Below are 26,947 nucleotides of genomic sequence, written 5' to 3'. Positions count from 1 at the left end.
TCATCAGAGCCAACTTCAGGGATGTTGGTGGAATTATTGGGATGGAGAAAATCTTTCTGCTGGGTTTCTAAGGGGTCAAATTTTAAACATGGTGATAGTGGTTGATCTCTTTATGTAAAGGAAGGAAGAATCTCCCTGAGAATAAAGCCAACACAGAAGAATGCAAACAAACCGACAAACAGACTGTGTTCTGACCATTTGAGGCCCTTGATTCAGCCATGCCTGAAGCCGTCATCCCATGATCTTTCCAGTTATATGAGTCAATACCTTCCTTTTTTGATTTAAGCCAGTCTGAGTTAGGTTCTATCTCTTGCAATCTGATGAATCCTAAGTATTACACAGCTCAGTACATATCTTTTTGTATTTGAATTTACTTGTGGCCTCATCCAGAACCAAGAGGTATGCAGATGACTGCTCACTGCCACCTCCAGGAGTGAGAGTCTCTGAAGAGTCTCTATGTTCTGGCATGCTGATTTCCTTTGGGCCTCTCTTGCAGATAGGGAGGCAGTATAGTGTAGAAAAAAGGAAGGAGTTTTAGGGTAAAACAGATTGAGCTCAAATCTCTTCTTCATCATTTACTGGCTCAGAGACCTTGGGCAAGTAACTTATTCCCTGTGATCCTCTGTCTTCTCACCTGTGGAATGAGATACTATTACTTGTGAGTTGCAGTGTGTATGGGTACTAGATTCTAAAGCCAGGGTGAAGGCAAAACATACCTGAGGGCTTCCCTGGTGGCGCAGTGGTTGAGAGTCCGCCTGCCGATGCCGGGGACATGGGTTTGTGCTGCGGTCCGGGAAGATCCCACATGCCGCGGAGCGGCTGGACCCGTGAGCCATGGCCGCTGAGCCTGCATGTCCGGAGCCTGTGCTCCGCAGTGGGAGAGGCCACAACACTGAGAGGCCCGCGTACAGGGAAAAAAAAAAAACAAAACCTGAAAATCTGATAGACTGCCCTCCCCCTGAAGGGTTGAGAAACCTTGTTCTAGAATCACACTTAGCGCAGACAGTTGTTCATCACAGGAAAGGCTCCCAGGATTGGAGACTGCAGATGAGCAGGTCCATATATTCCATTTCCATGCTTCCTGTGTGGCAAGTCCACATGCGAACAAGACAGGGGGCATTGTCCACACCCTTTCAATGAGCATTTCTCCCTCTTTCTTTTGGCCAGCGGTGCATGGCTGAATTGGTGTAAGTCAACGCTTGCAGGGTGTGCCAGTCCTGCTTCTGCCTCATAGAGTTGCTGCGAGCATCTGAGAGGCCCTTGTGTAGAATGGGCTTTGCACAGAGCGAACCCTTAGGCGTCAGACTTGGTACTTGTACGATTTTCACACGTAGCGCAAACCTTGTGCACAGTAAGTGTTCAGCATGGGTCTTCTGAACTGCCTTAAATTCAGAACGAGAGCGCCCAGCCTTGTGGGGAGGAGGTGACAGTTCCAAGGGAGTCTCGACACGCGTGATTCTTGTCTGAACCTGCAGCTCTGACAGGGCCTCTCACCACCACCTTCTTCAGTAGCTGTCACCCCTCGTGTGCTTTTCCCAGCCCTCAGCCCCAGCACACGGAACATGGGACCAGTTTGCTTGGAGACCACACTCTGGCCCCCAGCCCCAGCTCCTGCCCTTGACCCTCATCCAGTCCCTTTATCTCTTGGAGCCTCAGTTTCCTCCCAGTTAAAACAGGGATCCTAACTCCCAGCTCTTCACGAGACCGTCTGTCGGGACTTATTAAGTGCACCAGACTTACACCTGGGCACCACAGACCTGAGATTCAGTCTGTGGGCTTGTTTATTTTTTGGCCTATATATTTTCTCTTAAATATTTGAAATACATATTTTCTAGTATTTTTAATTGAGGGGCAATTTACATAATATGAAATTATCCATTTTAAAGTGAACAATTCGGTGGTATTCAGTACAGTCACAGTCTTGTGCAGCTGCCGCCTTGATTTAGTTCTAAAAAACTTTCATCACCCAAAAGGAAGTCCCATACCCATTATTCATTCGTCCCCATTTCCCTCTCCCCCCAGCCCCTGGCAACCAGTAATCTGCTTTCTGTCTCTGTAGTTTTGCCTATGTTGGACACTATTTATAAATGGAATCATATACTATGTGACCATTTGTATCTGGCTTCTTTCATTTAGCATCATGTTCTTGAGGTTCATCCATGTTGTAGCCTCTGTCAGTACTTCATTCCTTTTTATGGCCAAATAATATTCCATTGTACGGATAGACCACATTTTGTTTATGCACTTAGCCCTTCATGGACTTTGGGTTGTTTCTACCTTTTGGCTATTTGTGAATAATGCTGCTATGAACATGCAGCATGAGCTAGTTTGAGCACCTGCTTCCAGTTGTTTTGGGCACATAATGAGGAGTGGAATTGCTGGGTCACATGGTAATTCTATGTTTAACTTTTTGAGAAACCACCACTTGGTTTTCCACAGTGTCTGGGCCACTTTTTATTCCCACCACCAAAGTATGAGTGTTCCAATTTCTCCACATCCTCCCCAACACTTGTTACTTCCCATTTTATTTCTTTTATGATAGCATCCTAGTTGGTGTGATGTGGTACTTCATTATGGTCAGATTAGATAGTAGCAGGTAAAAGGAAAAGATTTCACATGAAAATCCAGAACAACAGCTTCTCTTGAGAAAGGAAAGAGCTGTCAACACTGGGACTGCATTCGGGAGAAGGCAGGCATTGTCTGAAACTCAGTGGCAGCTGCCCCTTCAGCGGGGGTGTCCCTTCCGGGTCCTCCACAGGCCCCAGCCCGCCTTAGCGTTCCCCCAACTCTGAGTCAGCTGCTGCTTCTCATCACACTCCACCGCTCTTTTTCTTAAAGAAGAAACCGGCACCCATGTCTCCATCAAAAGTGAGGAAAAAGAGACTTGGAGAGCCTTGTTGTTTTGAAGTAGAGGAAGACCCGCAATTCTCTGTGGAAGTGTTTCATATGCGCCTACGTCATTTACTCATTTCTGCCACCTGGTTCCCGTGGGCATCTGAGCGGGTGACACACCCACAGCTAGCTCTGTCCGCTGTCCTTCCTTAGGGGTGGTGGGGAGGGCAGACCGATGGCGCCAGGATTGTGCCCTTCTCCCAGGCTGATGCACCCAGGCCAGCCTGGGCCTTCCTGGGCTCATACACATGTGGTCCTTCTGCCTGGCACTTTCTGTCCTGCTTTTCCCCACCCAGCCCAACTCTGGTCCTTCTCCAGGTCTTAGCGTAAGTGCTGTTTTCTCCAGAGTCTTCCCTGCTGCTCCAGAGCACATCAAGTATCCCTGCTGTGTGTCCTTGCAAGACCCTGGACTCCCCCCAGGTCCTCAGCACAATTATCACTATCTATCCCTTACAGGAGTTCTTCCCTTTGTAAAGTGTGGACCCCGATGCACACATGCATAGATTCACACGTCCCGGTTTAGGCCACAGGCCCAGCGCTTGTCCATCCCAGACCCGTCTCGTGCCTGCCTTCATCTAGGGCCGCCACTGTCCATGCTTCCCGCGGGCAGCGACTCCAGTGTGCACAACATAAACTTTCCAACCCACTTTCCAGTGCTTATGAAACATGCATAATGTTGTTCTTTGGGTGTGTATGTTTTAAATTTATGTCACTGGGGTTGTATCATAAATCTCAGTCTAGTTCCTACTTTTTTCATCTCATGCTATGTTTTTAAGATCTATCCATGGTGATATATGCAAATCTAGTGTATTATTTCTGCCTGATGCATATTATTCCATGATCTGCATTTACCGGATGTGGTTTATCTATTTAGCCTGTCATGGACAGGTAGGTCACCTCTGGCTCCTTGCTTTGACAAACCTGGCCTCCACCAACATCCTCAGGCGTGTCTCCTTGTCATCCTAGGCAGGGGTGTCTCTAGGATACACACCTGGGAGAGGCACTGCTGTTTCATATATTGTTACGGGTTGAACTGAGTACCCCCCACAAAGGTACGTTTGAAATCCTAACCAAGAGTACCTCAGGATGTGACCTTGTTTGGAAACAAGGTTGCTGCAGGTGTAATTAGCTAAGATGAAGTCATATTGCAGTAGGCTGGACCCTTAATCCAGTATGACTGGTGTCCTTATAAGAAGAGGGAAAACAATGTGAGAAGACAAAGGCAGGAATTCAAGTAATGTAGCTGCAAGCCAGGGAGCACCAAGGATTGGCAGCCATTGTCAGAAACTAGGACGAGGCAAAGAAGGATTCTACCCAGAGTGTCAGTGGGAGCGTGACCCTGCTGACATACAGCCTCGGTCTGCATTCATAAGCTTCTCTGAACATTTGGAACTTAGAACTTTCTCTTGATGATGAATACTGGTAATTTGGATCACTCTCATTTACAAACAGACTATATCCATCCATTCATCCATCCATCCACTATCTGTACATCCATCCGTCATCTGTCTGTTAATCCATCCATCTATCCATCCATTTATTTCTCCATCCATCTATCCATCCATCCATTATCTATACATCTGTCTGTCATCCATTCATCCACCTATTTATCTATTATTCATCCCTCCCTCCCTCCCTCCCTCCCTTCATCCATCCGTCTATCCATCATCCATCCATCCTCTCATACCACAGATTTTTACTGGGCGCCTGCTCAGTTCTGGATTCACAGTAACGAACAAGACAAACAGTTCTTTGCCCTCATGGAACTCATCATTAGTGGGGAAGACAGACATTAAACTAACAATTACTTAGATACAGGTGTGATAAGCTCTGTAAAGGACAAATATAGTGCCTGTGAGAGCAGAGAATGGGGGGACTTGGCAAAGCCTGGGGGTCATGGAAGACTTCACTGCAAAGGTGACATTGAAGCTGATGCCTGAAGGATGGGTAGGGATTGGCCAGAGGAAACATGGGCAGGAAGGGCCTCCCACACAGAGAACAGGTGTGCATAGTTTGAGATTGGAAAGCATTTGGTGCTTGTAAAGAAGTAAAAGCAGGTCAGCATAGCTGGAGTGGAGGGAGGGTGGGAAAATGCCTGAGACGTGGCTCAACAATTGGCTGAGCCAGTATCCCTGAGTGTCCCCTAGGGACCTGTGCATCGGCAGGGAAGAGCCCCACAGTAGATTAGGAGTAGGAATTACTTCCGTCCACATGGCTCACTTCAAAGCCAGCTCCCTTATTAGTTTGCTGACTAAGAAATGGGCTTAACAATATCCACTCCATAAAAGAGGTGAGCAATGAAACAGTACTCCATAAATGCCTCAAGGCACCTAGGAGAAAACAATTGCGTAAATCCATTCATTTTTGCCATTATTTTAAAAATCCCACAGGTTAGTAACGCACACAGCAAAAACAAAGGAAATGGCTACCCTTAGCATTTACCTGGTTCTGGTCTTTCTTGGGGACTAAAATACGGCTTTTAGAGGCTTGTCTCATTTATCCTAGAGCAGGACTATGAAGTGATAAAGGTGGATCATTACAGATGAGGCAGCGAAGGAGTTGAGAGGTTAAGTTACCTGCTAAGGTCACACCACGAGACGGGGAAAGACGTTGGGGAAGAAGACAGGCTTCCTGCCTCTCGGTCCATTGCCAGACCCCTTACAGCCAGACCAGGGAGGAATTGCTTCTCTCCATAAGTGGGAATACCACTGAGAGCTAATTTCTCCCCACTAGATCCACAGAATGGAGAAGAGCACTTGACCTGGAGTCTTGTTCTGGGGGTGGTCTGTCGTGCAGACTGTGAAAACTATCAGGGAGCCGTCATATTTCCATTTCTCTTGGGCTGCTCCTGTCCAGAGAGAGAGAAAGGGAGCCCCAGTCAAGGCTGGAAGAGCCAGCCTGCAACACATCCACTCAGGGCTGTCAATACTTGGGTTTTACGGACACCCAGATTCAGAGGCAATAGCTTAGTGCCTCTTCATCGATTTAACTATCATTTCAGGTCCATAGCTCACAGCTAGAAACCAGCCTGCATAAAACCTCACATTATGGTGCTTCTGTTCTTCTTAAGGACACTACATTCCATTAGGAAAACCGAACTGTTAGAGGCAGGCTTGATGGACGAGCTTGACGTTATTATCTCGCTGAACAATTACAGGGCCAGCCTCTTAGAGGGGGACTCCCCAGTACACACAGTAGACACGTAGGATTTGGTCGACGAGATGTGCAGAATGGAGGGAAGGGCTGGGAAGACCCGGGCAATCAACCCTTTAGTGGGCATCCAAGTTTACTCTCAGAAGTCCTTAGGGAATGGTGCTTCAGAGAGAGACCTTTCTTCTGACCTAACTTCAGAGTCCAAACAATGAAAATTAATTACTGAACAAGTATGGATTAAGTGCCTGCTCCGTCTAGATCCTGGGCTAGACAGCAGGGACCTTTAGAAGCTTTAAGCTATGGTGTGGTCTGAATGTTCTCAGCATCCCACTGAACATGCTGCTCTGGGTGTTCCCTGCCTGTTTGATCCAGGTTGGTACTAGAGATGAAACCTATTTGTTATCTGTGGTCTGGGAGTTCAGAGAGTGGTCAAGCAAGGCTCTTTGATAAGGTGGAATGGGCTAGGCTTTGAAGGACAGGCAGAATAGAGTTGAGGGGATTGGGGTGTCTGGTAAGGCAGTATTTTGAGACAGTCCAGTTTTCATCCATTTCCATCTTCCATCCATGGACATCTTAGCTTATCTGGGACATTGGTGAGGCCACTTAAGGGCAGGCTTGTAGACATCTGCTTTGCAGACACACAACAGAGCACACACATGGAGCACGCACACACACAAACACACACAGAGTATATCTATTCTGGGCATGCTCATTAGCAGCTAACTTTAATCTTCTTTAACGCTTGCATCTCAAATCCCAAATACTTTAGTGTGTGCTGTCTATGAACACACACCAAAAATAGTTCTGGGTAGATAAACACATTGAGCCAAGAGGCTGTCTGATTGCAGTTTGAGTCGCGTGAAGTCACTGCCTCCTAGATCCCTTCAGTGCAGCCGAGGAAGGAATATCAATAAATAACTAACCTGAACCGCACCTCCTCCCACCCACTGCAGCCAGCAACACATGCAGCTCACCACCCCCTGTGGGAAAGCCGAGATGCTCTGTCCCTAGGCCTTCGGCAGGATGTGTCTGCTTGAGGGTCTGACCATGTGGCTGAAACTCACTGTTTCTTGCGCCCAATTCACCCCCTGCATTGCACACCTAATTGCAAGATGCAGCAGCTCTTGCAATTAGGTGTGCAATGGCTGCAAACTTGCATCGATGAAAGAGTTGATGAACGTCAGTGAAAAGGAAAAGTTGACGGTGCCTTTCTGCCATCTGCCTCTTTCCTTCCACATTGCCAAGTACCTGATGCTGGCTGCTGACTTGATATATTCATCGTTACAAGAATTTAAAAGTTAAGAAAAAAAAGAAAAAAATTACAGGAGTGTGCAGCCTTGTCCCCATCCACCACCCACAAAAGGAAGGACCCAGTGTCATTTTGTAGTGGGTGAATGCTGGCCCCCCACAAAAGGTATGTCCATATCCTGACCCCCCAGAACCTGTGAATGTGACTTTATTTAGAAAAAGTGTCTTTGCATATGTAATTAAATTAAGGATCTTGAAATGAGATAATCCCGGATTTATCTGGGTTGGCCCTAAATCCGATGACAAATGTTCTCACGAGACACACAGAGGACAGACCCACAGGCAAAGGCCACGTGAAGACAGAGGTAGGAAGTGGAGTTGGTGGCCACAAGCACAGGAATGCTAACAGCCACCAGGAACTGGAAGAGGCAAGGAGCAAAAATCTTCCCTGGAGCCTCTGGAGGGAGCACAGCCTTACTGCCACCTTGATTCTGGACTTCTGGCCTCCAGAACTGTGAGAGAATAAATTCTTATTGTTTTAAGCCATGAAGTTTATGGTGATTTGTTTTGGCAGCCCTAGGAAACTCATACACATTTCTTACTGCATTAATGGAAAAGCGGGCCAAGTTTAAAAAAAAAAAAAAAGAAGAATGGAGAAGCCAATAGGATTTAAATAACAAGTTGCATTTATGGGGCACTTAACATGCCAGGTTCCTGCTCAAATTAGAGTGACAGAACTGAGTTTGTACCTGGCAAGGTGAGCCCCAGAGCTCATGCTTTTAGCCAGCTACCCTATACTTCTGGAAAAGAGTGGGAGCTGTATTTGGAAAGGGAGATGGGAGGGGAAATGAGAAAAGTTAGATCTGAAAGAGAGTTGGGGAGAATTTGAGAGAGATGTGGGGGCCAGGTGCTGTGGAAGAGAAGTACAAAAGTTCCGAAGTTTTGCTTTACATTATAAATACGATTTTTTGGGTGTTCCCTGAGAAATTTGGTAAAGATTTAAATTGCTCTCTAGTTAAGTTTTTTTTTTTTAAGAAAAAATTTTTACATGACATCATGACGAGACTTGCTTATGTGTTACCTGTGTTTTGTACAGGATACTTTTTCACTCGTTTGACATTTCTTTATTCCCTGTGCTCTGGCTTATCTGCCAAAATCTGTGCTAGGTGCTGGGCAGACCTGCAGGTAAATGAGAACCAGACCCTGCCCTGGGGTGCTCAGCTCATGAGGTGGGCAAGGTCCAGCAGACGAAGGTCCTTGAGTTTGGACATCATTCTGTGGGCAGTAGGAAATTTTACGCAGGGGACGAAATTGAGAGAGAGTGAGAACTGGCTCTGTGTTCCCCAGGCCGCTGTGAATCCCTGCCCCCTCTGACCTTTAGCAGCTGGTGGCTAAGTGGATAGACTGATAAACTTGCTAGACTACTGAGGATTAAAGAGTTTCCCATTAAGGTGACACCATCGGATTTTAACTTTTTTTTTTTTTTGGCTGAGCCGCGCAGCTTGCGGGATCTTAGTTCCCTGATCAGTGATTGAACCCAGGCCCTCAGCAGTGGAAGTGGGGAGTCCTAGCCACCGGACCACCAGGGAATTCCCAACATCATCAGATTTTAAAAGTTTTTTTTTTTCTCTAGGCTTTTTTAGTATGGGGTGGGGAGGGAATGGGAAATGGGGCATGGAGTGATGGTGACTGACTTTCTTCAAATCCTATTGCCTTGATGGCCCCTACTGAACCCAGTTGTAGGGTTGGTCCTGGCTTTCAGAAAATATTTACCTTGACAATATGGACAAAACCAGTTTCTATTCATCTTTGCGATTACATGGGAGTCACATGGGAGGTGATAGTACAGCTCTACGTTAATAGAATTCAGACCATGATCAGAAATTAACCTTGAAAGCCCTTGGAGAGACATTACATTGGAGGCTGTCGTGGTTTCTTGCAGTCAGTCCAGCATAGCTGGGTTTCTATGGAATTGGAGAAGGTTGTTGATTGCTCAGTTGAGCACCAGATGAAGCTGGCCAAAATTTAGAGGCTGTGTTATATGAAAACAGCAGATATTTAAGCACTGGACTCATACTAAGGGCTGAGAGGTGCTTGGAGCTGAGACTACTGCATGGACCCCAGAGAAGAAAGGCAGGTGAACCCTTGCCTGGCACTTACATGTATTTGTTTTATCTTTTCTCTCGTTATCATATTATTGTTATTATTACTATTCTGCTGAGTCCCTATTGTTGAATGAATGTACAGAACACAATTGCATACATTGTAGGACTAGACTATAGTATAAATTTTTCTTAAAAGTTCTTGCCTTTCACTATGAGAGTTATCCTTTCTCAGAATAAATTTGGCCGGCTTAGCTGTCCGTGTGGCTCTGCTGAGGGATTACAGTCTTCCAGCCAAGTTGGGTCTTGTCCACAATGATCCAGAAGCCAATTTTCTGAATAAATCACAAAAATGCTCCAGAGTTGGTATATTTACCCAAAAGCTCATCTTCTCTTGCTATGCACACATAATAGTTGTGAATGTACTTTGCATTTTGCAGTATTTTATATAGTGTGGCATTTCCCAAAGCGTGGTCTGGGGAACACCAGGGTGGCGGAGTGTTCTGTGGAACAAGAGTTTCCTGGGCGGAATACGGTTGGAAACTACCTTCTTTTGGATGTGTATTCACACGTCAACTGAGTCTGAAGTAAAGACATCTGGGTAACTTGGTTTAATGCAGCACTGGCCAAATTTGGTTGCCCATGGAATCACCCTGCTTGGTGCACTCTGGCAGCCAGAAGCACAGGGGAGGGGCAGGGCAAGAGGTGGCCAGGCCCACCCTGGGTTTCTCAGGCCCTGGGGCAAAACTGAGTTGGAGGGTGGGAGACTAAGCTGGATGTTTCATACTGGCCAGACCTGGACGGGACTTGTTAATATTGGAAACTGGCCAGAAAGCTATAGGATATGCCCAGGCTGCCACTAAGGGCTGGGAAAGGGAGATTTGTACGAATATGGCTGATAACTGTCTTTGGAGGAAAATTCAACCCTTTTCTGTTTGTACCCATTGGGTTCAATAACCTGTTATAAAGAATAGGGTTGAGTAGCATCCCACCAAAATTCATGTCTACTTGGAGTCTTGAAATGTGAACCTATTAGGAAATAAGGTCTTTGCAGAGGTAATTAAGGTGATGATCATACTAGATCAGGGTGGACCCTAAATCCAACAACGAGTGTCCTTATAAGAGATGGAAAAGAGGCACACAGGGAGAAGGCCATGTGAAGACAGAGGCAGAAATTGGAGTGATGTGGCCACAAGCCAAGGAACGCTAGGAACCACCAGAAAATGGAAGAGGTGAGGAAGGATCCTCCCCTAGAGCCTTTGGAGGGAGTGTGGCATGGCCCTGCTGCCACCTTGACTTCAGACTTCTGGCTTCCAGATCTGTGGGAGAATAAATTCCTGTTGTTTTGAGCCACCAAGTTTGTATTGATTCATGATGGCAGCCCCAGGAAATTAATACAAGCCGATGCTAGTCTCACCCTTGGGTGCGACAGGATTTCCACACAGCCTGAAACTGTGAATCAGATACATCCCTGTTGATGAAGGCGTAATGGATACATGTGAACTCGAGACCTGCTAACTTCTGCACCAACGCTGGATAATTAGTTAGAGGCTGCGTGACAGTCTTGAGGGCTCCATGCAACGTGGAAGAGGAGAGATTGCAGAGGAAAGGGGCAATTTTAGGGACACTGAGGGATGATGGGGTACAGGGAGGGCAGGTGAATCCCATGAACTGTGAGAGGTAAGTCAACTAGAAAAGATGTGAGGAGCCTCTTGTTGGCAGACCTGAGAAAGAGTGACTCAATGAAAAGACACAGCTGGGAGGTGCCTCCAGGCTGGGTCCGCAGTGAGTTGCCAGGTCTGGGACCTCAAAGGCCCAGGCAGCCCTTTTGCAATTAATCATTTGTGCCCAGGGTCAGCCTGACATTCCAGTGGACTTGGAGTTACTTCTCATACTGTCATTTAACCTTCCCAGAGCTCAAGTCTCTGCTGTATGACCTTCAACTACTGGCTCCACCTCTCTTAGCCTGTTTTCTGACCTACAAAATGGGGGTAATAATAATTTGAACTTTGTGGGGATTATGTGAGATAATGCACATGCAAGACGCTCCACAGGTTCGTGGCACATGGCAAATACTTGCTTTGTTAGCTACTAGTACTGTTACTGTTCCTGTTTATGACCTGTGATCCTACCTACCAGCTTTCACACACTGAGCACTTACTATGTGCCTGACAGCGCTGAGCACCTTACATGTTTTTAATTCTCACAACAACTTCAGGAGGAAGCAATTACAAGTACTGTTGACCCTTGAACAATGCGGGTCCGCTTACACAACCAATTTTTTTCAGTAAATACTACGGTACTACACAACCTGTAGTTGGTTGAATCCTCCGTGAGGAGCCATGGATATGAGGGCCACCTGTAAAGTTATATTCGGATTTTTTGACTGCGCGGGGGTCCGTGCTGCTAACCTGTGCAATATTCAGGGGGGCTGGGGGAGGACAGGACATTGGCCAGGTTCAGATGGCAAAACCAGGATTCAAAGTCAAGGCCAACCACATGCAGAGTCCAGGCTTTTTACTACTGAATCTGAGAGTACACCGGGTGATTTTATGTGCTACACCGGTGAAATTTTTACTTATAATAGTTATATATCTATTTTATTTCCTGTTAGAAAAATACAGTTTTCCTATTTATAGTAGTGATTAAATTTTCCTTTTAAAATAAACATTCAGTGCTCACTGCAGCACCACATATCCAAAAAATTGGAACATACAGAAAAGATTAAACAGCCCCTGCGAAAGGATGACATGCAAATGTGTGAAGTGTTTCATGTTTTTACAATATTATATGTCAATTATATTGAAATGAATGAATGAACAAATGAAGTAAACTTATTTAGCAGCACTATTCGCAATAGCCTAAAGGTAGAAAGAGCTCAAATATCTATCAATAGATGAAACAATAGACAAACTGTGGTGGATGTAGACAACGGAATATTATTTGGCCGTAAAAAGGAATGAAGCACTGACACATGCTGCAACATGGATGAACCTCAGAGACATGATGCTAAGTGAAAGGAGCCAGACACAAAAGATCACATCTTATATGATTCAATTTATGTGAAACGTCCAGAATTGGCAAATCCATAGGAACAGGAAGCAGATTAGTGGTTGTGAGGGGGTTTAGGGGAGGTGGGTATGGGGTCTTATGTTGGAGTGATGGAAATGTTTTGGAACTAGACGGAGGTAGTGGTTACACAACACTGCGAATGTACTAAATGCTATTGAATTGTTCACTTTAAAATGGTTGCTTTTATGTTATGTCAATTTCACCTCAGTAATTAAACAATTATTTAAGTTTAGAGAAGGAAATTAATTTCCTTAAAAATTAATTTATTTAAAGAAAAATATGAAGTAAATCATAGCACAGGGGGAGAGCGAAGGTGGTACTTAGAAAATATGGCACTGTGTTATGCGTTAAAAGCGCAAGGCATCTCCTTAAGGGCCAAGTCTGGCAGAGTCTGAGTCTTGCCCTCCTTTGTTTTTTTTTCCCCCTGCAGCCAGCTCAGTGCTTAAGAAATACTTGTTGAGTTCAGCGCAGCCTGGCTTAGTTAATTGAGTTAAGGCGAGCTGAGTCGTACTGAATGCACCAGCTGGCTGGCCTGGAGGAGATCCAAGTTGAAGATGTTAAGAATCACACTAATTCAATAAGCGGCTGCAAGGTAGTCTAAGTAATGAGCCCACGCGCCTTTCCTTACCCAACTTACCCGTGTTGTGCCGGCACCTTAGGAGCCTTCTCTTCCTGAAGTCCCCTGTGTGTGCTTGCTGGAGACACCAGGCAAGAGAGTGTAGGAGAGGACGTAAGGGGACATGGAGAACTTTCTGTCTGTGTACAGGTACGGCTACCCCCACACTCATCACGCACCTCACGGACTACCTAACCGTCAGCTCGTGCTTGACTCTGACTGCCTGAGTTGGAAGCTGGCTGAGCACCTTGGAGAAGTTAATTCATCTCTCTGCACCTTTGTCTCCTCACCTGTAAAACGAGGCTAATAATAGTACCTACTGTATGGGGTTCTTGGGAGGATTCGATGAAACAATACCTGTCAAGCGCTTAGCATACACTTTTGGGAACATTGTAAGCACTCAGGAAGGTTAGCTATGATGATTAGCAGTGACCAGCGTTGTAGAGAGGTGGGTTTGAAGTATGTGGCAGGGCTGGTGCCTGGAGACACGGGAGGACAAGAAGAGAAGTTGTTTGTAAATATCTTAAACAGAAGCACATGGCTTACTCACGTAAGTTCTTCTGGGATGCGATGTAAGCTCCCAGTATGAGGCAGGAGTAGCAGAATCTGGCTGTTTTTCTCCATTCTGGTGGGATTTTACCTACAGAGAGTCCCCAGCGGCTGCCTGTACCTGGAGAGCAGAGAGAAAGCCACACACAGTTTCCCTCTTTCTGCTGTCCTCTGGGAAGCTGCTCCATTCTGCATTCTTGGCTAACCAGTCAGTGAAGTACCGCAGAGGTGCATGTGGTAATCTCTTTCCCGAATCTCTTTCCCACCCGCAAGGCTGCACATGGGAAGGGCAGGACATGGGAGTCCCAAGGTGTGATTTCCCAGACTATGCATTTTGTTGCTGCTGCCCGCCTGGCCTTGGTCAGGCTCCTGCCTCTTTCTGGCTATTGTTCCTCATTTATGAATGAGGGAGAGGGCAAGCGTTGTAGAAAAATCACTGATTTTCAAGCTGTAAAAATATGAGGAGCTGTCTGATAAAATAAAATTGTTCAAGGGAACTGAATATACAAATGGACACAAGAGTTGCCACATGGTTGGAATAGGGGCGGGGGTCCTATATAGTCCCAGACGCTGAGCTTCTGTCACCCATCCTCCTTGCTTCCCCCTGCTGTCTTCCTCCCTCCAGCAGTGCCCAAGATGCGTGTTTTGAAAACTGCCAACTGGAATGAATTCATGGGGCAGGGGCAGGGCTGGAGTCCCAGGTCTGGATAGAGCGTGAGGGGGTCCCCGAGGTAGTCTCCAGCAGCCTGGAGGAGGTGGAGGGCAGATCTATGTGCAGGCTTGCCTGCCCATGTCACACTTGGCAGCATGACATGGGAGTATAGGACACCATGGCTTTCTGCCCGCCCATCATCCATTCCTCCTGATAGGAGCCCTGATATGCTTTGGGGGAACCACTCACTCTCACTCCGCCCCTGTGGGTTAGCTAGGCTTCGGCAGTGAGCACTTGACTGGGCTCTGGGCGATCAGATCATTCCAGCCCCCTTGTCCTGGTCATTGGTTTAGCAGTGGGCAGCTGAACCTATCAGAACCCACCAGACGTGACCCTCGGACTTTTACAGAGGCAAGCAAGAGAAAGCCTTGACTTGACTCTGCGACGATGTACAACAGGTGGAGAGAGCCAATCTCAAAATGAAACCAAAACAGGGAAAAGCAGAGCTGAAGAGATGGGGAGAGGCAGATTCCTGAAAACTTAAAGGAAAGCCTAGATCCTGCAATGCCTGAAGTTAATAAGAAGCAAGAAGCCCTTGCTTCTCGGTTAAAAACTTCAATACATTTTTGATCTGTCTTAAGTCCATTCAAGTTAGGAGTTTGTCATTTTGCAGCTGAAACCTCCCGACTACTACAATGGGCAAGCTTTTCACCTCCGTTAAGTTTCAGTTTTCTCATCTACTAAGTGTCTCTAAAAATCCATAAACCTCACCTTTAATGGGATCTATAAACACATGTATTTTATCACAGCAGCAGTAGCAAGACATTAGCAAGAGTGGTTAAGTATTTTGAATATTTATTAGTTCTAAGGAAAGCAGAACAAGAGTTGGTTAATATCAGTTCACTTTGTTCTCTAAAGGGGGTGGGGGGAGCAAAAGACAAATAAATGTCCATTATAAATGGGAATGGAGAAAGCAGGAGCAGACCCCATATTAACGGGAAAATGCCAGGGGAATGCATGTGAGTCCTCAATTTTGGATTTTTTCAATTAGATGGTGGGGAAGAGGTCTGCAGGGGACTAAGGCTCCTAGAATTATGCGGGTAGGGCTGAGCCCCAGGGAGACCCCACCAGTATAAGCAGGTAGGGCTGAGCCCCAGGGAGACCTCCCCCAGCCCCGCCCCACCCCACCCAGGCTCTTGAGGCCAGGGAAAATCTAGAGGAAAAGTTGAGAGGGATTTGTCTTAGAGCAGAAGGTTCAGAGGCCTGAGCTCTACAACTGTGGATGAGCTCCCAACAAGCCACTGCAGCTCATGGCCAACGCCATGCACGTGGCCAAACCTTCCCTGACAGACTCAGGCTAGCCTTTTGTGGCCCATAAGAGCTGTTTCTGGGGACTGCCAGCTCAGAACGCTATTGTGGTCTGCTCAGGAACCTTTGAAATCGAAAGCCCCCAGCTCCCCTTGTCACTGCTGGTGCACATAAATACAACCAGGGGGGATTTCCCACGGAATTTTTTGCAACCACTCAAATGTTTCATTTCCCATTGTTTGCCAGCCCCTCTCCGAGCCTCAACTGTCAAAGCAGCAGCAAACACAGGCTGCTTTTCCCTCAGGACCCCACGCACGGCGCTTGCTCTTGCTCCCCCTCCACATCGGGAAGCTGGCGTTGGCAGGATGTGATGGGCTCGGCCGGGGAATAAGGTCTGTTAGTCAACTAGTGAAGCAAGTCAGCAGAGGGAATACCCGGCCCTACCCAGCCCAGCCTGCTGGGGAGGCACAGCTCTGTGCCATCACCCTGGTTATTAGTATAATCATGGGGACTAATAATTATATTTATGGGAAGAAATCCCTTCCACAAATCCAAAGCACTTGACCAAAATATACAATGCAGCTGTTAATTTTTTGCTTTTAAAATATGAACTTGAATCACTTTTTTCCCTGACCCAGCATGTGTTAATGGAATTCTAAGTTGTATTCCATACATCAGTGCTTAGAAAAGGCCATCTTTATTGATTGAAAACATCTGTTTTAGACAGGCAGTGTGCTGGACATTTGGGGGACCCAAATACCATAAGGAGGTGTAGAGATTTCAAGGCAACATTGGGTGGAGAGTGATAAATGGGAAGTTTATCCAGGGGATGTTGGTCTGAGGGGTGGGTAGGAAGCCAGGCAGACACGTCTGTGATCTGTCACCAGCTGGCACTGAGTACACATAGTATGCGTAACCCTGGGCACCCACAAAGCTGATTCTGTGAGGGTCAGGGATGGTGAAGATACCTGTAAACATCCGTTTACCAGGGCCCACCCTCTGCACCGCAGAGATTACCCTAGTAATGAATTTACTCATGTAGCCATTCATTCACTCGTCCATTAAAGCCACGGATATTTACTGATCTTTAGGATGTGCCAATTTGAGGCTATATGCTGGGGACACAGAGATGACCCAGTCAACCTGGTGCCTTTCCTCTTAAAGTTTCCATCCCAGTGGGGCAGACAGCCATTAAACAAATACCTACGTAGAATAATAAAGAAATATACAATACAATAAAGAACAATCAAATACCCATGAGAATCTTCGTGCTCCTCATTTACTGATCTCCCACTCTATGCCACATGCTGTGAGGGCCACAAATTTGAATCAATGCCTGTGCAGCAAACCCCAAAGACCAACCAGAACCCCTGACAGAAAGAGGATGGACCGCGGTGACAGTGGCACTTTGCAGTTTACATGGCACTTTTTACACCATGGGCACTCTGGATCCTGCCAGCAAGACTGGGCTGGCTTGTTAAGGAGTTATTCCCTCCACTTCCCATGGGAGGAATCTGAGGCCTGGAGAGATAAAGGGACTGGCCTGCCTGAGGTCACACGGCTAGAAAGGCCAGGAATGCTACGCCTATTTTTACAATGACAGAAGCGGAAGCAGAGCAAGGTGGCCATTTTATTTTCCCAAAGTCACACTAAGACACACTATGTGTCAGAGCAGAGGGAACATAAGTGCAAAATTCTACCTGGAAAGAGAACAGATCCTGAGACAGGTGAGTCTCAGAAAGTAGAGACTGAGGAAGATAATAACACAGGACGTGAATTCCAACTCACATCTCTTCGAACGGGACCTCTCCTCTCGGCTTCCCAATGAGTGGGTTTTCGTGTGGCCAAAGCGTGATCTGAAGTCACCGGAACTAACACTTAGCGACCCCTCTGATACCCCAGACATCACAGGATTCCTGCGAGGAGCATATTAAAACTCCCATTGTCCAGATGAGGAGGTTGAAACCCTGACCACACACAACTAGACAGTAGAAGAACCAGAATGTAAACTGTGGTCCCTCTGATACTGGGACCTGTAGAGCTTCTGATACCCAGAGCTGCCTCCCTCTGGGAGCCTAGGAGTCCTGGCAACAGGATGCTGGAGGAGGTGGCCTGCGGAGGCAGGGCCCAGGGGTTGAGGCTGCAGTGCTGCCCAGGAATGCAGCCTAGCCTGCCCACTTTTTAACACAGTGGCATCCCTGACAGACACCCTTGTCCTTTTCCTGTGCTGCCCTTCGTAACACAATAAATAAACCCTGAGAGAAACGTGACCTGAGCCAGGCAGTAAATGATGGCACTGTCAGTTGTACACGACTGTTGAAACAAACACAGACTGTAATCATCGTGCTGTACGGGGAGAAAGACATTTGGCAAATGAGATTCCATTTTCACATTGGTTTGTGCTGAGCATATAAATTTCCTGCGGGCCGGCCAGCGTTGGGGATGTGTAATTGATTGCCTGCATTATAATAAACAAGCCGTGACAGGTGATCATTCATCATATTCCGCTGAACGTTCCAGCACACCAGAAAACGGAGGAAGAGAGGGAACGCGCGAGCGAAGGCAGAGGAGAGGAGGAGCCTGGGGGAGGGGAGAGGGTTGGAAAGACGAAGTATTCCCGACAGACAGAAAGCCAGGGAAGGGTCGGGGGAGAGAATCCGCAGAGCGGGCTCGGGGAAAGTGAAAGCAATTACTATAATTCTTTTGATTATCTAATTTGTTCTTTCTGGTCTTCGTTATGTGACCCTACCCCCATCCCACTCCAACACAGGAGGTCCCCCTCGGGGACTTGGGAAGACACAGAAAATGCTCCTCACAAGATTGAGAAGAGGAAGGGGAAAGGCGAGGTGGGGGGAGGGGCCGTCTAGTTGTAACCGGAGTAGATATCGGGAAAACCTCGGGAGGGTGCGTGCGTGTGTGTGTGTGTGTTCGGGAAAACCTCGGGAGGGTGCGTGTGTGTGTGTGTGTGTGTGTGTGTTCGGGAAAACCTCGGGAGGGGGTGTGTGTGTGTGTGTGTGTGTGTGTGTGTTCGGGAAAACCTCGGGAGGGTGCGCGCGTGTGTGTGTGTGTGTGTGTGTTCGGGAAAACCTTGGGAGGGTGTATGTGTGTGTGTGGCGCGAGTGTGTGCGGGACTCAGCTTCGCCTTTTGCTCTGTGATGCCTCCAATCAGATGGATGGGAACCCGTTTTTTTTTTTAATAAAAAAATTTAAAGCGTTTTTGAAAAAAGAAGTGAAAAGTTCCTTTTATTGAAGGAAAAAACAGAATCCAAGTTGGCACCGGATCTGGTTCCAGAAGCCTGTCATGTGGGGCTCTCACTCCTCCCGCCTCGTCCCCCAACCCCGCCCCAGCCCCAGCCTCTCTCGGCCCTTGGCCCGGGGCTGGGGTCGAACAGGACCTGTTAGGTAGCACCCTCCTTTCCAGGAGCTTCAACCTAGACCCGAGGCGGAAGCACATTGGCATATGAAGGACAGAAAGACAAATGCAGAGCTCTCGAGGCAGCGCACGCATTATATAAGTACTTACATTATGCAAAAGCCAAGGCCCTCAACAAGGGAGTGAGTGAAGACAGGGGACAGGGAGGGATTCGTCTCCCCAATTCTCACTCTGTCAATTTCTAGCCCTCCCATCCTCACCCATCAAATGCCCTCTCATCCCCTCTCGGGTACCAAATGCTTAGCGCAGGTGGGAGCCTCCAACCCTGGGAGCTGGGAGTTGAGGGGGCGTGGCCAGCGCTAAAATAGGGGGCGGAGACTGGGTGGGGCTTAGCCAGGGGCGGGGCCCGCGCTGGAGTGGGCGGGGTGAGTACAGAAGAAAGACAGTAACGTGATCGGCGACTTTGCTTATCTCCCACTGCTTCCTACAGTCCTCTGTCTTTTTACCCTAGCTTTAACAACTGTAATCTGTTACTTTGGAGATTATTATAAAGTCGCCGCTTTTGGAAAATCTGTTCAAGAGACCTGCCTTCTGAAAGCTGTGACATCAGCCCCAGCGGTGTGGGCTGCCTTCCCTGGGTGATCTATGTGGTCTTTGAAAGATTAACAGCTCCTTTGGGTCTCCCAAGAATCCCGGAAGAAAGCTAGGGCAGGTGCCGTTTTCTCAATACGCTTATTTCTTCCCATCTCCACATAACAATTTATGAAATGGATCTTAGGGTCCCGATTTTTACAGGGGAAGAAATGGAGACACGAAGAAATGAAGTTACTTGCTTAAGATCTGGCAGCAAAAAGAATAAAAAATTGAATCCAAGGGTCTTCTTCCTGCATGCTTTCCAGACTCCCTGTGAGGACACATACTTTCTCCCTTCAAGCCCCATGAATGATAAGTGCACACACGTATGTGAGGGAGAAGAGTTGGGTCTGTTTGGAATGGCCAAGCCCTCCTGCTACGTATCACTCAAATTTGCCCCCTTCTCTCCACCACCACTGTGCCCTCTGGTCCAAGCCATCTTGCTCCTGGACCATGCTCCCACCTCCTCAGGGGTCCCCATCCTAACACTGTTGCCCACTCCCATCCATTTTCCATCTGCAGTCAGGATGATCTGTTCATTGATCTGAGCATGAAAACACCATCCAGGTCTTTCACCAGCTGGCTCAGCCTACCTCCCTAGCTCCATCTTTTATTATTATTATCATTATTATTATAAAATACACATAACATAAAATTAGCTGTTTTAATGATTTTAAAGTGTGCAACTCAGTGACATTAAGTAGATTCACACTGTTATGCAGCCATCACTACTATCTAGTCCAGAACTTTTTCATCACCCAAACAGAAACCCCTTACCCATTAGAGGTCACTTCGTATTCTGCCCTCCCTCAGCCTCTGACAACCACCAATCTTCTTTCTATCTCTACGGGTTTCCCTACTCTGGAAATTCCATATAAATGAAATCCTACAGTATGTGGTCTTTTATAACTTCTTTCACTTAGCATAACGTTTTCAGTGTCCATCCATGTTGTAGCAACTTCATTCCTTTTGATGGTTGAATAATATTTCACTGTATGGATAGACCACGTTTTGTTTATTCATTGATGAACATTTGGGTTGCTTCCAACTTCTGGCTATTGTGAATAGTGCTTCTGTGAATACTTGTGTACAAGGTTTTGTTTGAACATCTGTTTTCAGTTCTTTTGGGTATATACTTAAGAGTGGAATTGCTGGGTCATATGGTAATTCTATGTTTAACTTGTTGAGTAACCACCAAAACTCTTTTCCACAGTGACTGCACCATTTTACATTCTCACTAGCAGAGTACAAGGCTTCCAATTTTTCCACATCCTTGCCAACATTTGTTAGTTTCCTTTTTTGTTTTTTAATGGCCATCCCAATGGGTGTGCCTAGCTCCATCTTTTAGTTCTCTTCCCCTCACTTTTACTTCTCTGGCCTTTCACATCCTCAAATATACCACTCTTTCTTAAAAGGGAGCTTGTATATACAGTGACTTCTGCCTTCCCTTGTCTCCAAAGCTAGATCAGATTCCCCAGTGATGATGCATCTAAGTGCCATAGCCTTCCTTTCATCGGTCCCAACCTGGTTATGAATTTACACTTCCTGTGTGATTACTGATTAACATCTGTCTTCTTGACTTGACTACAACCTCCCCCCAGGCACGGACAGTTCTGCTTTTGCCATCCTCTGTATCCCCAGCACTTAGCACAGTCCCAGGTAGATTCTTGGTGCTCAATAAATACTTGTTGGATGGATGGATGAACAATGAATGAGATCCAAGTTTGGGTCCTGCATCCTTATGAATTTCTCTTTTCTTTTTTTCACTTCTCCGTGGAGTTGGTAGGTCTCCATGAATTAGAACCTGAAAAGCCTGCTCCATCCGTAAGGTATGTGGAGGCTGATGAGGTTCTGGTTGCAGAATGCATACTCACTAACAACTCCCTTTAGAGCCATGGTGATTCTGGCCCGGGATTCTGAGTCTTGCGTGGGAATTGTGCTGATTCTGCCCTTCAGTGCTGCTGAAGGTTTAGGAGCTTGAAATATGTATGCTTGGTGTAAACATGACCTCGGCATGACAGGGTGATCCCTGTGTTTGTCAAGCCATTAATTTTTAAGTAATAACAGCCACCACAACAAACTGCATTTCCCCCACATTCTAAGTCATTCTTAAGGTCAGAACTATGGGATGGTATGAGACAAAAACCTTATAAACTAGACTGTAGTGGTGAGTTCTCTGCGTTTACAGCTCTGCTCCTACACGCAGGTCCAAAGAGCTGAAAATAGAGGATTAAAAATTCATGCAGCTACTCTCTTCCAAGGAATTCCAAATGCTTAGAAGACGATCTTTATCCCGCGAAGTCATCAGCCTTCGGATGTCACCATGCCCGTCTTGAAGACAGGGAAACAGAGACCCAGAGATGTGAAGCGACTTTGCCAGGGCCCCCCCGATACGGGAGCCACAGGCTCAGGCAAAGAGCCGCCTCTCACCCATCTTTCTAGCCCATGCCCTCTCCATTAGCTTGATTAAGACAACTGATTTATTCATTCTCAGTGGTTGAGAGGGGAAAAAAAACCCAACATGCCATTTGTGTGATATAAATATCGCTGGAAAAAGCTTAAAAACATTGTGTCATACATATTTCCTTAATACCACAGTCAATCACACATGTCCAAGTGCACAGTTCCATCAACCGAGGATGGGGGTGGGGGGAGACCCAGGAGAGACTTAGCTCTGAATCCTCAGTCCCAGCTAAAGGTACACTGGCGGTTTTCTCTTTAGCGTATTGCCTTTAAAAAACCTCCTCGAGGTCTCAGAAGCTTGATGTTGGGCCAGAACATGAGTAGGCAGGGAAGCAAGGGTGCCAGGGTGCCTGTCAAACTGGCCAGTTCCCAAAGAAAAGATGGGGATGGCCATTTCTCATTCAGTGTGCTCCCTGGACTCAAAGAGGGATTTGGATCTCAACGTGGTTCCTCTTCCCCCGCCATGCACCTCCCCCCCAACGCCCACCACCATCATCAAAAAGCCTTTAATCCCAGTGATTCTACTGTTAGGAATGTAGCCCAAGGAAATAATTAAAGACGTGTAAAAAGACTTAGTGACAGGATGTTTCTCACAACACATAGACTATGGCAAAAGATTACAAACAGCCTCCATAGCCAACCAACTATAGGGGATTGATAAGTAAATCATGTGGTTCATCCCCTAAAACCCTGCTCAGATTTAAAAAGAAAAAAAGACTAGAAGGAAATAAACCCAGATGTCCACAGAGCTTGTCTTTGGGTGTCGAGATATGGGTCATTTTTCCCTTTCCTGTAGTAAGCTCTTATTTTGGGGTGATCTATTCAAATTTGGTTGACTCTACTGGAAGCTTTATGAACTCACTAAGATTTAGAAGTCATAAATGGAACAAGAAGGGACATAAGTAAAGGCCCAGAGGTAAATCAGTGTCAGGGAGGAAGCAGCCGAACTGCAGTGGGAGATTCCAAATGCTGAATGCTGAGAACTGCGGTGGGTTTGTGGGTTGTGGACAGACTGCGAATCTTTTGAAAGCCAAGGAAAGGAAAGTATACTGGATGTGACAGGCACTTGGGAGCCACTGTAGATTCTTGAACAAGAAAAGACATGGGCAATTCCAAGTCAGACCAAGGAGAGATAGTCAAAGAAATGAATGAGCTAGGAGTGAATCTGGTGGTCTCATAAATCTTTTATGGAAGGATCTGATTTCATTGGTTTGGAGGTAAAGCGTTTTGGAGAATAGCGAAACCCTAAAGTAGTCTTGAGATTGTTTTCATTTTACAGATGTGACAACTTGAGCCCAAAGAGTTAAATAAATTGTTCCCAGATCCGCAGCAAGATGGTGGCCAAGTTGGGACTGGCAACTAGGGGTCCTTATTCCCGGCTCCAGTCCCAGCCCACCTCTTTGCTGCCTGGGATCCCAATTCTGAGATGTTAACCATGTGTACAACTTTCTAGGAGAACCAAAGACCCTGGCTTACTTTCTGGAGTCCCACCTAAACCTCCATCTGTTCATTCATTCATCTGTCCATCCATCCATCCAACACTTATTAAGCACCTATTAGGAGACAGACATGCTAATTGTTAGAGTGGGGGTAGAGAGGAGATGACGATGGCACATAGTAGGTGCTCAATAAATATTTGTGGAAGGGAAGGCAGGAAGGAGAGAAGGAAAGAATAGTTCCTGCCCTCAAGTCACACGATCTAATTCAGGAAACAGAACCTTATGTGCCGGGTGAGAGCTTTCACGGAGATGTGAACTCATGTACTGCAGCCCCAGGCAAGATACATAACAGAACCAAACCAAAAAGAGTCGACTTCCTCTTCTTTTATAAGAGGACTTAATTCAAATAGCATTTATGGAGCACCTATAATGGGATAGGGATTAAGATTGTCCCTGTTTACACATGAAACCCAAAATGGCCAGGAGGAAGGATCTGTGGAAAGTGAAAAACCAAGGGGTCACCAAGCGTCCAGAAAGGACAGATGTTGTTTGTTTCTTTGAACAGCTTTGACTTCTTTTTCACACTCCAGCCACTTGGTCTGATTTTCCTTTGGTTACTGGTCCTGGGGTCCTTGGCTCTGGTCTGCTGGAGGGAGGGCCAAGCTCATGCCACAATCAGACCCTCCCATCAGCCCCACCCTCCTCCATTTCCCTTTTCCAGTTATTCAGGCTTCTCAGGCCATTGCAACCTCACATTGCCAAGTGAACATAAATCAAGAGGCCACAGCTCCCGGATCTTTGAGAAATGGGGACTTTGCGGAGCCTTTCCAAGGGGGTGCATGGGGAAGGAAGGGGAAAGAGGCATAAAGAGAAAGTTCCATGTGGTTCCTTTAATCACTGGGTGGAAGGAGAGAGGAGAAAGTTCAAACAGAGCCCCGCAAGCCAGGCCGGGAAGCCAGCTCTGAGCTCCACTGTTTAAGCAACTGCTGTTGGCATCACTGAGGTTTGTCTTGGCCCAAACCTGTCCTGGGAAACAAGAGAAGCTCATGCTCTTGGAATTTGCTCCCTTAACGATTCACTCGGCAACTCAGCTTTGGTGGACAATTTTTTAACAAAAAGAAAGAAAGAAGAAAGAAAAGAAAAGCCATGCAACCGATGGTTAGATATGCACTCCCCAAACTCATCAGCTTGGACCGGGCTGGGAGGAAGAGAGAAACTTTCTGAGCTTCTCACGGGGAGCCTCTCCCAACTGTGAAACTCCACTTCCTAGAGTGGGATCTGGGGTGAGACAGAGCGAAGCAGCAATCTGGAACATTGTGATTCAAATGCTATCCATTGAACTCTATGGACTTTGGAGAGAGGCACTCGATAAACAATGAAAGTGCAAGGTGGCTCTCAAACAGTTGTCTTTTACTGAGTGCTTTCCATGCACCAGCATTGTACCAGAACTTTCCATCCCTTGTCTCATTGGGTCCTCACAGCCACTCCACCAGGGTGTATGTTTCAGTCCCACTGCACAGGTGAGAGAGCTGAGTCCTGATCTGTCACTGACCCGCCCAAGGACACACAGCTAATGAGTGGGGGGCATCCAATTGTGAATCTGATCCCCTATGACAGCCCCACCCCCAGTCATGCTCTTGACCACGCTGCCCTCCTGCCTTTATTTGTTGCTTCATCACCACGTGTCATCACCGTACCTTCTCGGATGACATGGAAAAACTGAACAGGCGTGCACTCAATCACAGGACAAGATAGGACAGTGACCCCAGGTGGTGTCTTCCCAGCTTGGTTACTGAGGTTCTCAGTAGCCCTGGCCGCTTATGGAAAGTAGCACAGTGTGTGGAAATGCCACTGGATGAACATGGGTTCGAAACCTGGCATCCTCAGACCCTTTGCAGGTGCATGGGTGCAATGCAGGGGTCCATGAGTTTAGCTGGGGAAAAAAATGACATCTCTACTTTCACTAACCTCTAGTAGCAAGGCAGCATTTTCTCCTATGAGGAATGAAGGTGACAAACCCCTGTAGCATCAGCAGTTCCTGTGACTTCAGCACACGTGCAAATCACAGAGACTTTCCTGTCACTAACAGTTGTTGCAAAGATATCAAAATATTGTCTGTGCTCCTCGCAACTTAAAAATTGCAGTAGTAGACAGACCAGCATCTAGATCTTGATACTTAAGGCATAATAAAGAAGCTCGTATAGTACCGTTTCACAAACTCGCGTTTTCATATTCTGATATCTGTATTATAGTATAATTGGTTTCCTTTGCAATCCTATGTGCTTTATTTTATGTAGCCTGATTCTGAAAAGGGGTCCCTGGCCTTCACCAAATTGCCCAAGGGACGCATCCATGGCCTATGCCTGGGAAGCTGAGGTGAGGCTCCTGTTCTTAAAAAGTATGCAGTCTAATTGGAGAATGAGACGGATACACATACCAATACTTAAGATGCAACCTTAAGTGTAAAAGAAAAGAGTAAACTCTTTGAGGGCAAGCACTGCATTTTTTAAAAAACATGCTCTTGAGGGGTGGGGTAAAATATCTATATACTCTTTTTTTGTTTTATAAATTTATTTATTTATTTATTTATGTCTGTGTTGGGTCTTCGTTTCTGTGCGAGGGCTTTCTCCAGTTGCAGTGAGCGGGGGCCACTCTTCATTGCGGTGCGTGGGCCTCTCACTGTCACGGCCTCTCCCGTTGTGGAGCACAGGCTCCAGACGCGCAGACTCAGTAGTTGTGGTGCACGGGCCTAGTTGCTCCGCGGTATGTGGGATCTTCCCAGACCAGGGCTCGAACCCGTGTGCCCTGCATTGGCAGGCAGATTCCCAACCACTGCACCACCAGGGAAGCCCCTCTATATATTCTTATATCCATAGCACCCAAAACAGTGCCTGATAATCAGTTGTGATAGGTCATTAGCAAAGAGTGCCAGATGCACAAGCTCAGCCTCTCAACCTACGCCGCTTACAAGCTGAGTGATCTCGGGCCAGTGATGATGACCTTTCTGTCTTGATTTCCTCATTTGGAAGAGGGGCTTAGCAAAACCTTTTTCTCAACGTTGTTGACACAGTCCAATAAGATGAAGGGTGTGCATGTACCTAGCCTGGTTCTGGGCTCATCATAAGGGTCAGTTCAGAATGACAGCAGCCCCTGTGGCCCCCAAAGCTCTCTTCTGTTGGAGATCAACTTTGAGAAACCTGCCCAACAGGCTCCACCCCTGGGGTGGAGGTGAGTCACCCTGGAGGGTCTGCATCAGAGCTCAAGACAGATAAATCAGTTGATGTGGGTCTGTCTGTCCCTTTTGGTGCCTCTCTGATAGCATGGACGCCCCACACACCTCCATGAAGAAAGCACTGTCTTGCCTCCATTGTCGCACGAGGAGGCAGGGTGGGGGAGGTGAGGCAGGACTGGACAGTCAAGTCCCTTGGCCTCCTGCCCCACCACACG

The 26,947-nt window shown here is 46.8% G+C and overlaps 1 protein-coding gene and 1 non-coding gene across 27 annotated transcripts in view; both read left to right on the top strand.

The window, feature by feature from the left end:
* The window catches only part of SPRING1 (SREBF pathway regulator in golgi 1), a 337,705-nt gene that overhangs the window by 142,866 nt on the left and 167,892 nt on the right, over positions 1–26,947 (top strand). The window lies entirely within an intron of this gene.
* Positions 12,070–12,175, top strand: LOC137204258 (U6 spliceosomal RNA). The gene has a single exon (XR_010933495.1). It is a non-coding gene; the product is annotated as a U6 spliceosomal RNA (small nuclear RNA).

Source organism: Pseudorca crassidens, chromosome 12 (assembly GCF_039906515.1).
Source record: "Pseudorca crassidens isolate mPseCra1 chromosome 12, mPseCra1.hap1, whole genome shotgun sequence".
Lineage (NCBI taxonomy): Eukaryota > Metazoa > Chordata > Mammalia > Artiodactyla > Delphinidae > Pseudorca > Pseudorca crassidens.
This window is presented reverse-complemented; position numbering and strand designations above follow the sequence as displayed.